Source organism: Macaca nemestrina, chromosome 8 (assembly GCF_043159975.1).
Source record: "Macaca nemestrina isolate mMacNem1 chromosome 8, mMacNem.hap1, whole genome shotgun sequence".
NCBI lineage: Eukaryota > Metazoa > Chordata > Mammalia > Primates > Cercopithecidae > Macaca > Macaca nemestrina.
The window spans coordinates 48,051,660-48,062,345 of NC_092132.1; the positions used below are offsets into that span (position 1 = coordinate 48,051,660).

Sequence of the window (10,686 nt, forward strand, 5' to 3'; positions counted from 1 at the left end):
TGCTATTTAAGCCAAGGCAAAATGACTAAAGCTAAAGTGAAGTGAAAGTAACAAGTAATGAGAAGAATAGATCCACTTGCATGGCAAAACAAAGAATATGGGATCTACAGTCAGACAAACATAGGTTGGAACCATCCCTACTGTTTGCTAACTAAGTGACATTAGGCAAGCTACTTCACCTTTCCAAGGCTTTGTTTTCTTAGTTCCAATCTAAAGATGATAACATATATTCACGGGGCTAGTTGAAGATGTCATAAGAGAATATATATAGAGTGCAGTTTCTGTCATGGGAAGCCAAGGCATGAAGGAAAACTTAGTGCGCTGGAAAGAACATGGCCACTGGGATGTTATGAGTTCAAATTCTGCTCCTATCAGTCACTAGGTGTATGGGTTAATTACACAATATCCAAGAGACTTTTCTTTTTCTTTTTTAAAACGGGAATCACTCAGACTGCATCCTGTACCCTCTTACTCTCTCAGAGGAAGAGAAGAACGATCATCAATGGCAAATGGCAGTTGCAGAGAAGGAACACCAAGGGCTCACTTCATGCTGAGAGGAGAACACAGCTCCTCCTCTTGGTTACCGGTGCTCTACACATTCAGAGAAATTTCTCTAGTAAAAAACTATAGAAATGATTCCTGAGAGTATAGTCTTTCTGACTAGAAAAGAACCTTTTCTGATCTGCAAATACTTAATAATACTTTGCAGGGATATTGGGAAGATTAGAAAGGATAATTTTGGTTAATATTATGGAAGAAAGCGATTCATTCTATTTGAGAAGGGATCTAGGTTAATTATAGGGTAGAGCTAGAATCTGAACTGGGTCTTGAAAGTTGAAAATTTTGATAGCTGGAGAAAGAAGGAAAGGCATTTGGTATGAAGGAACGACATGAACAAAAAAATGCAGAGTACATTGTGCGTGCAGGAAATGGTGTGTATGCTGTCATGGTGGATAGTGGAGTATGGGTGGAGAGCACCAGCAGGGACAGCTGGGGAGATGGGCTGGGGCTGGATGATGAAAAGCTTGCTGGAAGTGCCAAGAGGTGGTTTAGAGGAGGCCCAGCTTCTTAAATTAAGACAGCGTTCTCTAAAGAGTAGTGTGCAGGATGATACAAAGAACTGTGGTAAGAAAATAGTAGAACTTCCAGAGAACTTCTCTCTGTATTCATTTTATATTTCATTCCTCCCAATCTTTATTTTAATGAATGTTTTGTATTGCTTATAAAATACTGTACAGTAACTGATACTTATAATCTACTATATATATGTATGTGTATAATGGTTACTGATGGAGTGTAGGATCAAAAGTTAAGAGACCACACAGTCCTTTAAGGCACAGCAGCACAGCCTGCCCCACACTCCCACTAAGAGTGTAGTCATATGGTTCAGCTCTGTGTCCCCACCCAAATCTCATTTTGAATTGTAATCCCCGTAATCCCCATGCATTGAGGGAGGGACCTGGTGGGAGGTGATTGAATCATGGGGGTCATTTCCCCCATGCTGTTCTCGTGATAGTGAGGGAATTCTCATGAGATCTGATGTTTTTATAAGTGTTTGACAGTTCTTCCTTCACATCTGCTCTCTCCTGCCGCCATGTAAGACATGCCTGCTTCCCCTTCTGCCATGACTGTAAGTTTCCTGAGGCTTTCCCAGCCATGTGGAACTGTGAGTCAATTAAACCTCTTTCCTTTGTTTACAAATTACCCAGTCTCATGTAGTATCTTTACAGCAGTGTGAAAATGGACTAATACATGTAGGCAGACTCCTGGTTGGGCCCAGGGATGATGATGTACTGTTTAGGTGGACAAATTGGTTCTATGGCTCTAGGATACCATGTCTGGACTCTGGCAGTTGCCTTTAAAGCAGGTGCGAAGAAACAGTTGTTCCAGATGCTGAGGCTGAGTCCCATTGGCCATATCGACAACATCTTCCAACATCTAACTTGTCCTAACAACCCTCTACAAGTCCATGTATTTTGTTACTGGTTTACCTTGGAGGCCCCCACAGGATGTGACACTGCTTAGTGTTATATATTCAAAATACACTTTAATCCATGTATCGATCGATTGATTGATTTTTACATGACTGTGCCTAGAGTTTAGTAACAACTGACTAAACATTTTGCCAGGTTGAAATGATCGTAGCCATGCTCTATGGAGTAAGGTTTTGAGAATGCATCACCCACATCACCCTGTGCCACCAGAATCCTCTTCTGAGGGGATCTGAGCCCTGCCAGTGTCTGGGTCTGCATAAAGGTGGGGCTGAGGCACAGACATCAGATGCTTGTCCTCTATGAGTTCCTTGCTCTTCACTGGAAGGTGTCAATACCTGTACACTTTATGGAAGGACATAGGCCTGCCTCTGGCTGGTGCTGTGGAATTCCTGCACCCCAGACTGGTGTCAGGGAGGAAATCACCAGACTTGGTGTAAGAAAATGTGTTTTTGGAGCTCTGCTTCTTGGGATTCAGCCAAGCCATTGGAAAGCCGTAAAATCTGAGGTTTGCCCTTTTAACCTAGGCTTTGATGTTTCACTACACTGAGATGTGTTATAAATGGATCTGTGAAACAATCTCACAGAATGGTTGCTGACTTTGCTGTAGGGATGCTCTAAAGTTCAACAGTTTATTCTTATGTTACACAGTAATTTTTAAGAGGCTCAAGTGAGAAGTTTTCTGTAAGTCTCAGTATCAAGATAGACAGTTTTTTCCCTTGAGCACCTAGTTTGTTTTCGATTTTATGAATATGGTACAACATGTAAATGAATACATTTCTCTCTTTGAAAAATATAGAATCAAATTTGCTGCGTTATTCTACAAAGTGCACAGGACTCTGTGGGTATGTATGTAGTACATTAAGTCTAACTTCACCTTATTTGTTCCTACCTGAAGTTTCCTCTTTATCTGTTTGCTTCACTGATTTGTCTTCTTGTGTACTGAATGTGTTTTTGTAAGCCACCTCATATTTCTGGAATTAAGGGAATTGAGAAGAGTGCAGTGGTTAAAAATGTGAATTCCCATGTTAGGCTGGCCTGAGGTCAAATTCCTGTGCTACCACTTAATCCTTGTGTGACCCTGGGTGACTTACCTGACCTTGTCAAATCTCAGCATCCTCATCATTATCTATGAAATGGGGATAACAAGAGTACTGACTTTTTTTTTTTAAGGCTGTTTTGGGTAATAAATGGAAAACATTTAATGTGGTGGCTAGCATACAGTACTGAGTATGATACAGTACTGAGTCAATGCTACATAATTATGACTATTATAAATATTAGAACTAGTGAGAGAATAAATAAATACACGAATAAATAAATGTACCTATTTATTTGTAGGTACATTTAATAACATAAATATTTGTCTTGGAGGAGAAAAAACTCAGGTTCATCCTGCTGGAGTGTTCCTCTCCTCTCATTGACTGGAGCAGCCTGGAATATGAACTGTGCAGACTCTAATGATGATGGCTTCAAATCCTATAGAAGCTTACAACCCCCTAAGCCTCTCAAAAGGATTTTTATTTTTTAACTAGAAAGGAATGAAGAAAGGGCTATAAAATGTTAAAGTATATGGTTGACTATATTGCTGACCTATATTGCTTTTCACCAGTAACTCCTAAAATAATTACTGTCTCAGAAACAATTCCAAACAATAAAGCTTCATCTGGTGTGTGTGCTGTCATCAATGCAGAGAAGGTCTGAGCCCTGCCACATTGCTAGCCACTGGCCGCATAACCCCAAAACTTAAAAAGTGAAACAAAAATATAACAGTGGACAGAATAGGCTGAACATGAGCAGAATAGGCTGATAATGATACAGTGAGTAAAAATCAGACATATTTGAGAGAGGATGGTAATACCAAGGTAGTGTCTTTATTAGGTACTTTATAAAGATGAGCCTATGATTTCTCTGAGGAACTCTGAAATTACATAAGCTCCAGACACCAGACTAAGAACTCATTTTGGACTGGACTGTTATGTTTCTTATTCATCTTCAACTCTATTTCAGTACCCAGCACATGCCTGGCACAAATGTTTGCTGACAAAACAAATGTATGAATAGGTTGCCGCAAGCTCTGGGGGCCCCCACCAATGACTGGACAACCCCACTGGAGTCATCAGGACTAAAGGAAGTTCGGTGACCCGTGGGTGGGTGAGTAAGCAAATGGAAGCCTTTAATCCCAGGAACATGGGGATGGAGATTGCTTTCATTCACTCATTCGTTCAACAAGTTTGCTAAGTTACTCCCATGGCCCTGATACTATCCGGCCATGGTGGATATCACTGACAAGGCAAACTCAGGCTCGCTCCTTCTGGTGCTGATCATACAATAACAACACAGTGTGACAGGCACAACAAGGCATTCTATGGGATGACAAAGAAAAGATGCTAAATATAGATGAGGAATGAGTTGGAGGTCTTGATCAGGTTAAGAATAACAGGGGTTGGGAGACAGCAGGGACAGCCAGAAAATGAGAAAGAGGAGGGCACATGGGAGACACTGGCCATGCCAGGTCAGTGTGTCTGGAGTAGAAGTGATCATGGGAGAATGATGAGAGCAAAGGCTGGCAGAGAAAGGAGGGGGCCAGATGGGCAGGGCCTTGGCACTGTAATAAGGAATATCAGCCTTATGCTGGGAGCAATGAGGAGCCACCGAAGGTTTTAAGTAGGAGAGTTCCAAGATCAGATCAAAGTTTGGAAAGCTCACTCTGGGTGCCGTGGAGATTGGATTTCAGGGTGGAGACTAGAGGCATGAAAACGACTCAGTAAGGAGGCTGCTGCATGAGTAGGCAGCAGAGGGTGAGTGTAAAGGCGATTTGGGAGTTCTCAGTGATTGGTTGTGACTGGAGAGAGAAGAAGAGTTGCCAGAGCTACCTGCAAAAGAATGAAAGTACGATTGATGCTTTTTGAGTACTGGATGACACATTTTCCCACTTCTAACTCTGTAAAAGTCACCTTGTGATCCCCAGGAAGGGAAGTGAGATCTGTCTTCAACACGCAGGGGACAATCCCAAAATTCTCAGAGCTCCTCTTTTCGCTTGATTCCCAATCTGCTCGTCATGGTGACTTCAGAGCTGCAGTCACACTGGAAAGTCATGGAGCCCGAGGTGCCCTCTGATGGGCTTTAGGTGGCTTTAGGATCTGACACTGCTACCTACAGACAGATGGGAGTTAGGAGCTGTATGGGAGGGCTTTGTGGAAAATAGGTGGAAGTCAATGGAAGATACAGTTGCAGCATTGAACTTCTTGGAATTTGGAGGCAGAAAACCTGCGTCCAGGCTCCATCTGGTGTGAACTTGGGCATATCATTTAGGTTCCAAAACTAAAAAGTCATTTAACTTCAACACTAAAAATTACCATGACCTACAGAAGTCCATGAGTCATTTACACTCCATGAGTTTCAGGATTTTTCCTTTATAAAATGAGAATTAAGATATCTACCCATGTGTACCTTGAATGAAACAAATCACACATGTAATAATGCCTTGGAAATGTAATACAATTAACTCTGCAAATATTGGAGACCTGTGAGACTGTCATTTGGTGGACGTGGCACAGCTACTGTAAGTCAGACAGACTTGGATTTGGGTTTTGAATACACTACCAATTAGCTGTTGGCAAGAGTGGCAGGATGGCTTCCAGTGATCCCACCTCCTGATGTTTGCTCCCTGCATGACCCTCTCCTTCTGTGTGTATGTGGACTGGGCCTAGTGATTCCAATTAATAGACTATGGCAGAAGTGATGTTCTGTCATTTTGGAGATCAGCTTGTAAAAGACTACCTTGTTTGCATTCTGTCTCTGTGACTCTGATGTGATGAGTTGCCCTAAGGAGAGGCCCATGTGACAAGGAACTGAGGATGGCCTCCACTAAGCGGTATGGCACTGAGCCCCCAGTCCAACAGCCCCAAGGAAATGAATCCTGCCAGCTCCCACTTGAGTGAGCCTGAAAGTGGATCCTTCTGAGGCTGAGCCTTGACATGACTGTTATTACTATTATATAAAAGGCTGCAAAGCCCAGGGACAGTTGAATGCTATAGACAATGGGTACATTGAGTTTAGGCCAGTGACTACTGTGACTGCCCTGTCATAGTACAACCACACTCCATTATTATTGCTTGCTTCATTGTGTGTCTTCTCCAGCTAACTATGAACTGGAGAAGGATGGGGGTACCTACATTCTGCCACCATGGTGTCTCCTGTGCCTACCAACACTCAGTGAGGGCTTGTTAAATGAATGAATACGTATTTGAATTAATAAGAGGGTGAGGAAACTCCTTGTCCTTTTGGGATGTCTGGCACTTAAAGCAGCTGGCACCTGTCCCAGGAGAGAACACAGGGGAGTGGAAGGACCACTCTGGGGTGAGAGTGTCAGGGCCAAGTCTGATGCTCATTACACTCTCTCGGGCAGATGTTACCCAAGCCTCAGTTTTCTCATGTGTGAAATGGGTGCAAGCGTTGTCCTAACTTCCTAACAGGATTGCTGTGAACATTATTTGAGATCACAGACACAAGAGTACTTTGTAAATTGCAAACACAGAAGAACTATTAGCCACTAGGAATGTTGGTGGAATCTGGTCCCAAGATGGTCATTCTTCTCAAGTGGCCTGTTACTCATCAGGCAGGTTTTGAATTTTATGAATTCTGTTTACAAAATGTGTTAGGATTATACACAAAATTCATGAACTCATTTCATAGAAAAAACAATATTCTGACAAACTTTACTTTTTATTTTCTGAAGCGTATTCTCTTTTCAATGGGTACAATGCTTTGTGTTTTTTAAATTCATCTTTGTAATTAGCATGTTTTGGGTTTGCAAATGGTAAACATCATTTTACAGATGTGCAAATAGGGGTACTCTGGTTTTGCCTTTACAATGTGTTGTTGGTTCATTTAATTTTAGCTCTGAACATTTGTTTTGTGCCCATTGACCGGGGGTAAACATGCTGAGTGACTAGAGGAAGCAAAGGCTCTGGAGAGGGGCCCTCACTATGTCTTCAGGCTAGATTCATCCGGAGGAACAAGTTCCGCCTCAGGTGAAACACACCAGCATGTGAAACTGACTGGACAACCATTCTGGCCTCAGAGAAACACAAATGCAGCAAAGAAGGCTGAGCCAGTTTCCTCTGAGCAGGAAATTTTGAGGCCACTTTCCATCACACCCCAACCTCGCTTTCCAAACACATATTCCTCTGCACAATAGATGCCTTTCTCCAGCATTTTCCAAATTGAGTTCAGTGAGAGGGTCACCAGTTTGCCATAAATGAAGGCACCCTGTGCCATGAACATGAGTTTGGGAAACAAGACGTCCTTTATCTTCTTCTTGGAAAATCATAATGCCCCATTAGACAACTAACTTTAACATGACTGAAATGAAAATAAACATTATCTACTCAGAGCAAATTGCCTCCTCTGTTCTTTCTTATGTCTCTTTCATAACATGATAACCTTCTCTTCTGACTTTTAATTTTTTATTTACATGTATATATCCATCGTTACTCTAATGTCATTGACAGTACAGAATAACTTTTTCATCTTTGTATTTCTTCTGGGCCCAGCACAGTGCTATGAATGGAATAGGTGCTCAATAGATGTTTTTGGGATAAACTGGTTGAACAATGAGTGTTGAACCATCCAGAGTGGGCCAAAAAAGCAGAACTTAGAAGATGAGGGAACGAGGAGGCAAAACAAGTCAGTTTTTTTTTTTTTTTTCTTTTGAGACAGAGTCTCACTTTGCCATCCAGGCTGGAGTGCAGTGGCACGATCTCAGCTCACTGCAACCTCCACCTCCCGAGTTCAAGCTACTCTCCTGCCTCAGCCTCCCAAGTAGCTGGGATTACAGGCACCCACCCTGACACTCGGCTAATTTTTTTGTGTTTTTAGTAGAGACAGGGTTTTACCATGTTGGCCAGGCTGGTCTCGAACTCCTGACTTCAGGTGATCCGCCCGCCTCAGCCTCCCAAAGTGCTGGGATTACAGATGTGAGCCACCATGCCTGGCCCCAAGTCAGCTTTTTAATGGATTGTAATCAAACAGTTACTGGTGAAAATCCTACTTCGTTTAGCTGCATCAGGCAGCTCTAACTATTTAGTCATTGCTCTGAACCATTTATTCTAACCATTATTCAGTGTCATATAAGCATGGTCTGTTTGTACTTCCCTGCCCAGGGGACATTTCTTCACCCACAAACATCCTCTTCCTTTTTTTTTTTTTTTTTTTCCTGGAGACAGAGCTTTTTTTTTTTTTTTTTTACCAGGGAAAGCAATTTTGAAACTGCCCATCTTGATTTGGAGTTAATGGAACCAAATAACCTTGATAGCCTCTGGACAGATACCAACTTAGGCCATGCTTAAATATCTGTGTCACCAGTCACCTGTCATGTGATGGGTGGAAAGTAATTATTGGAAGCTTTGAATATACTCTCAGATTCTACATGACTCATCAAGCCTTCTTTTGCTTTAAGGATAAATTTAAGTGGAAGAAAGAACTTAGACTGGCTAAAGAGTCAGAAGAATGTGTGATGGTATCTCATGCTAATTCTCCTGTATAAATTTTATCAATAAAGATTTTGTCTTTCAGTTAGCCCAGCTATGTGTTTCTGGGGGTCTGAGTGTAAGAGAAAAAAATAACTTTTCAGACAATAATTCTGATGCCCAACACATGACAATTGCTAAAGGAAAGGAGGCAGGACTGTGTTGGGGTGTTTTCATGGCTAGCAAGATGAAACGCCAGAGTGAGCTCAGGCTAAAGGTCTGCATTCTGTAGTGCGAGCCCCAGTGAAAGTGGAAGTAGTCGGGGGAATCCTTCCTGCTGTTTCCTAGGACCTGAGCAGCTCCGGGCCACATCTGGTCTGTTTCATCATTCATGACTGAGTAAAGAAAAGAAGTCCCCAAGAGGAACAACATGGTCTTGCACGCATTTATCAAGGGCCATTCAAGGAACCCAGCTGGGGGAAGCGGAATTGGCCAACAATACCTTCACTAAAAGTAACACCTGTTAAATTTCTAGTTATTGACAGGGATTGGCAAGGCATGCCAAAGACAGAGGAATCAGACTTTCTTTTTATTATTGCCAGTCTTTTTTGACTCCAGGGTAGAGGGGCAAGTGGAGCAGCAACATGGGCAGGGCTGGAGGCCAGGAGACTCAGAAATAGTAACTGTCAGAGAAGAAGAGAGGGAAACTGTAGCTAAGGACAAAGGGAGGTTTCAGTGGGCCAAACAGATAAAAGAGGCAGTGAATTCCTTAGGAAGCAAGGGAAGTGCTGAATCATTTAATGCTGAAATTGTGGTTGGAGTTACTGAAAGGAGTCTAGGAGACAAGGCAGAAAATCATTAGCAGAAATTAATTATCTACTGCTTTCAACACTAAGGATTATGCTGATCTATGCAAACCAAAAAAGCCAGAAAACCTGAGGGGTCTTGACAGGAGACTGCTGTTCTGGCAGGTAGAAGGGGGCAGCAACTGGGGTGGGGGTTGTTCTGTGACGCCCTGGAGGAAATAGTATCACAGACCTTGGTGCAGTTGAGAGAGGGGAGGATTCCTATAGACAAACGGAAAGAGAAGGCCAACACAGATGGGGGCCTAGCAGCCGCTTGTGAAGGAAGTTAACTGCTGATGAGCTCAGCTTCTGGCTAAGGGAGCTGTTTGGTTTGGTTCTCCTGCAGAACCCCGTGCATAGAGAGAAGGCACATCCTGTACAGTATGGGAGATAGGCTGACTGCGCCAGACGGCACCATGACCCCAGGAGGTGGACAGGACATGACGACACTGTCTCAACTAGGTTGGAGCCTGAAGCTGCCTTGCTCTCTCCAGTGTATGCAACCCCAGATTTCTGGATGTAGCTTTTCCAGTGGGTGTCTAGGCAGTACCCCTGCCATAAAGAACTGTCCAATAAACCCTCTTTCTCTTCCAGGGGCTGGGGAGGTGGGGTGGGAGGCTGATTGGGATCCTGGCTGTCGTCCTGGACATGGTCATGATTGGGATTAGGGCCAGTACGAAGGTAAATTGAGTGAGGTACTTAAGGTGCAAAATGGAAGGAAGCAATACTCTCAGGGTCACCTGAGTGCACCGTCGGCGTCGGCACCTCCTTCCATTCTGCACCCTAGGCATCTCACTCACCTTACCCTACTGCTGGCCCCGGTTGGGGTCAAGTATTCTTGTACTTCATTTCACAGTAACCAAGGCAGTCTGGAGCCTCTGTTTCTTTCTGGTGTCTAGAGAGCCTGTGGCCAAATCTGGAATGCATCAGGGCAGGAGAAAGGTGTTTTGTTCTCTGCAGCTCTCAGATTCCTAGGAAGCGCGGCTACCTTTAAAGGGCGGCTGTGGGTGCTTGCAAACTACATAACTGTTCCTTCTTTGGGCAGGGAGAGGCAAGAAATAGAAAGAGAGCTTTCACCAGTGTAAGATAAAGGGAATCCCACAAGGACACTGGTCAACTTTTAAAAATAACTTATCTTTTATTTTCTGATTAGAAAAGCAAATAAATGTTCATATTAATTAGAGTTAGAAAATAAAAATGACCTGTAATTCCAGCCTCCAAAGTTATGTCTTTGCTGGTGGTCCATTTAGATTTTCATCTTTAATCACATGGTCCTGGTGATGACAGTAACAAAAATGAGGGTGGTGACCATACAACAAACTTGTATTGAATGCTAATTTCTCCATGTCAGTCACTGTGCTAATTGCTTTATTTGCA

The 10,686-nt window shown here is 43.0% G+C and overlaps 1 non-coding gene across 1 annotated transcript; it reads right to left on the minus strand.

The window, feature by feature from the left end:
- Window positions 1–441: 441 nt before the first annotated feature.
- Window positions 442–655, minus strand: LOC112425649 (small nucleolar RNA U3). The gene has a single exon (XR_003016767.2). It is a non-coding gene; the product is annotated as a small nucleolar RNA U3 (small nucleolar RNA).
- Window positions 656–10,686: the final 10,031 nt, after the last annotated feature.